General features: G+C 39.9%; 1 pseudogene; it reads left to right on the forward strand.

Moving 5' to 3' along the window:
• Positions 1-587: 587 nt before the first annotated feature.
• LOC115030644 (small ribosomal subunit protein eS27 pseudogene) lies at positions 588-1300 on the forward strand (annotated as a pseudogene).
• The last annotated feature ends 3128 nt before the right edge of the window (positions 1301-4428 follow it).

The raw sequence follows: 4428 nt of genomic DNA on the forward strand, positions 1-4428 counted from the left end.
TAGAAAAAATGAGATAAGTCTTAAGACAATGTTTTCATGGGCGTTTTTAATGGTCATATAATAAAATCATTTAGATGAGACTGGGATATAGTTCCATTGGTAAAAGTGCTTGCCTGACATGCATAAGTTCCTGATTTCTACTCTCAGGACGACCTAAACAAGGCATTGTGGAACATGCCTACAATCTCAGCATTCAGAAGGCAGAGGCAGAAGTTTCAATAGTCTGAGGTTATCCTCTGTTATATAGGGAGCTCGAGGCCAACCTAATCTATATGAGATCCTCTCTTAACACAGAAAGTTTTCTCACAGGCAAATCTTCTGCTACTGCCAATGCATTTTAGTAAAAATGGAAGCTGAATTGCTAAAGTAAAAGCATAATGCACTAGACTAAGCAACCTCTCAACATTATTCATCAAAGTTCTTAGGACTGTCAGTCAGGCATGCGACTGTGGGATTTGATTAAGGAACTCTTCATTTGCTTAACACATTCTATTTGGAACATCGTCTAGGTTAGGTAAGACCAAACATTAGCTTTACCTCAGAAATCTGAATTAGCTTTCTGGCGGTGAATACCTCCCTATGAGACCATGCCTCTCACAAAGGACTGCCTTCATCCCTCTCCAGAAGAGAAGAGGAAACACAAGAAAAATCACTTGGTGCGGAGCTCCAATTTCTACTTTACAGATGTGAAATGCCCAGGCTGCTATAAAATCACCACAGTCTTTAGCCATGCACAGACCATCATTATACTGGCTGGTTTTGTGTGTCAACTTCACACAAGTTGGAGTTATCACAGAGAAAGGAGCTTCAGTTGAGGAAATGCCTCCATGAGATCCAGCTGTGGGGCATTTTCTTAGTTAGTGATCAAGCAGGGAGGGCCCATTGTGATTGGTGTCATCTCTGGTCTTGGGTTCTATAAGAAAGCATGCTGAGCAAGCCAGGGGAAGCAAGCAAGCCAGTAAGAAACATCCCACCATGGCTTCTGCATCAGCTCCTGCTTCCTGACCTGCTTGAGTTCCAGTCCTGACTTCCTTTAGTATTAAACAGCAATTTGGAGGTGTAAGCTGAATAAACCCTTTCCTCCCCAACTTGCTTCTTGGTCATGATGTTTTTTCCTGGAATAGAAATCCTGACTAAGATAGTCATCCTGTGTGTTGGCTGCTCCACTGTCCTCTGCCAGCCTAGAGGTGGAACAGCAAGGCTGACGGACGGATGCTCCCTCAGGAGGAAGCAGCACCGAAAGCCCCTGATTGAAGATGAGTGGGGACCTTCCCAATTAAACGCATTGTGGTTTATATAGTGTCTGTCTTGTTTAACTGATAGGAAGGGGTGCCTCAAGTATTCCAGGGTAACCAGAAGAGTGATCCTTTTGGGTCAAGAAGGTCTTGAAGATTAAATTCCATTCAAAAGTGAGATTTAAGGGCCAGAGAGATGACTCAGCCATCAGAGACACTTGACAACAAGCCTGTCTTATGTCCCCAGAACATAAATGGTGGAAGGAGAAAACAGATTCCCTCAGGTTATATCTGACTTCCACACTTGGATCAGGGCATATTTGTGTTCCCTTCTTCCTTAACCCAAGCAGATAACTATAAGAAAAAAAGGTGAATAAACTGAGGTTTAAGTGTTATTAAAAAAATAAAATAAAAATCTGCCAGGCGTGGTGGCACACACCTTTAATCCCAGCACTCGGGAGGCAGAGGCAGGCAGATTTCTGAGTTCAAGGCCAGCCTGGTCTACAGAGTGAGTTCCAGGACAACCAGGGCTTTACAGAGAAACCCTGTCTCGTAAAAACAAAAACAAAAACAAAAACAAAAAAATAAAATTAGAAATAAAAAATAAAAAAATAAAAATCTGAATGGAAGTTGAGCATAAATGGTCTCTTTAGCTTCACAGTGTAATAGCATGGAGAAGGCCATCCTTGACTGAATCTTTGAATCGAGTTTCTAAGGCTCTGTTCCTGCAATGCTATCTGCCATGATTCCCACTCTCCTTTTCTAAATCCTTTCTCTACCCCACCTTTGTGTTATCATGGGTGTGAGTCATGAAGTGCCAGCCCCTGTGCAAAGCTGCTGCATGGGGTCTCTGCCAAAGGTGGTACCAAAACAGTAATAACTGAGGGTTCATCCACTCACACACACACACACAAAAGAATTAGACTCCTTCCTGTGGAAAATCAGAGTAACAGGAAGGGACACAGAATTTAAAGAAAACACATAAAAGTTACAAATTCTTCATGGCAGAGTAGAATTGTATTTATCACATGAAGAAGTGGCAGTAAGAGCAATGTCATTGGGTTATCATCAGGATATGTAAGATAATACATATGCTTTCAATGCAACTCCTGCATAAAGAAGAGAAAAATAAGATATATCTTATAATTCATAACAACATTCTCCTTAAAGATTCCTTAATTAATGGTCTATTTTGCATTCAAATGTTAGAAGTATTGTAGCTCTGTGTTTTAAGGATTAAGTGCTGGGAGATGCCTATGAACCACATCAGCAACAATCATGGCACAGTAACACAGGGTTCAGTAATGGCATGCATGTCTTGGTGGTAACCAACAACTCTCTTGCTGGACTTAAGATCACTCAACAGGAAGGAAACCATGCACTGCAAACTTCGTTAGTTATTCAGTGTTATTGGAGTCATGAATATGAGAGGAGAATCTACAACCACCAGTTTCCTAAACCAGCATAATCCCTCTCAACCATCTAAACAGATACCCACAGATAAGTATGGTGGCTACCCCTTGTCAAGGGAACATCTCTTTGACACAGAGACCACTATGGAGAGCCACAAGCAATTAAAATTCAGATTATGAAACCAAGTCCCAATGAAAACATCTACAAAACAATTTTTATACCTAAGTCTCAGGAAACATTGCAGAAAAGGGGACAGAAACATTGTACTAGCCAGAGGAATGGAGTTTGCTGTGAGATTGTCTTCTAGGGGTGTCAGAAGCTATACTCATAGAGTCTCACCCACATGGTTGCCTCAATATGATCTGAATAAGGACAACAACAAACGATATGTCAATGTAGACAGAAAGAAGACTATGGTTTTGGATAACCACTTGGTGTGCTATTTTTGTTGACTTTTCAAGGCTATAGCAGATGCTCAGTGCCTGGGAACAAGAATAAACAAAATGTTCAAAGATGAGCTTGCCTCCCCAGGGGCTGCTGTCAGACAATAACTGAGGTCAATTGGAGGCACCTTCTGTATGGTTTCTCACAGTTTCCCAGTGGGGTTTGAATCCCACCAGTCCTGAGTGGTAATCAGCAAAGCAGGAGCACCCAGTGACCTTTCTCTACTTTCTGTGTATTCTTTCTGTTCTCTTTCTTTAGTATCCTCTGACCTTCAAAGCAGCCTTGATTGATCTCAAGACAGGATTATCTTAGATTTTTCTTTCATGGAAGCCAATGCAGAACAAGATAAATAGTGATTTTGGATTTTTTTGGTTGTTTGGTTTTTGCTTTTTTGCAGTGTTAGGAATTGAACCTAGAGCCTTTTGCAAACTAGGCAAGTACTCTACCTCTGACCCACACACTCAACTCCCATTACCTGAATCAATCAAAAGATACAGGGAAATTATCGGCAATGCCTAATGCTTACTACCAAAGACCCAGTAGTCCTGTATATTCAATCTGATCCCTGGCAAAATTGGAAGCTAATTTTCAACAACTCTGACTTACACTAGAACAGAGTAAATAAAATTTTGTGTTTGGTCTTAAAATAAAGATTGACCCACAATGGTTACACCAATGCACCTGTAACCACAGCTCTATCCACACATTCTTAGTCTGTGGAAAAACTTCCATATCATTTTTGGTTGTGGTATCTATTGTCTTGATCCTGCTATGATATAGCAGAATAAGGTAAGAACTGTTAGTTCACCTCCAATATATTTACAAATGAACTAAATAGATGAGTAGCTGAGAGATGGACTATACTTTTGAGCCAGTCAATAAATAAAATGTTCCTATCTTCTATTATATGGGAAATAATGCAACATTAAGCATGTTTATAGGGCAATCAGAGAGGTCCATAGTTTCTAAGAAGTCAAGTCTCATCTCCAGGAAGCATGAGGCTCCTCACTGCCACTCTGGACCATTTGTTTTATAATTGACTATCAAGCATTTCATGGAATTGAATCAAATTTGACCTACATTTTGGATGATTCCATCATCATGTAGTTTTGATCACTCTGCCAGAGAAAATAATGCATTTTTCAACAAAAAAAAAAAATTCTATGTAAAGCAAACATGATTGCTCTATATTAGAGTCTTCTCTTTAAATCACTACTGGGTTTTCATTACCATTCTATTTGTTTTTCTTCTTCAATCTTTCTTTGTCACAAGTACCAAGGAGATAGTTGTAGAAATGTAGAACAAAACACAGAAAATAGAAAAAAGAAGAGCTTCT

Source organism: Mus caroli, unplaced genomic scaffold (assembly GCF_978045245.1).
Source record: "Mus caroli unplaced genomic scaffold, Mus_caroli_1 scaffold_3, whole genome shotgun sequence".
Lineage (NCBI taxonomy): Eukaryota > Metazoa > Chordata > Mammalia > Rodentia > Muridae > Mus > Mus caroli.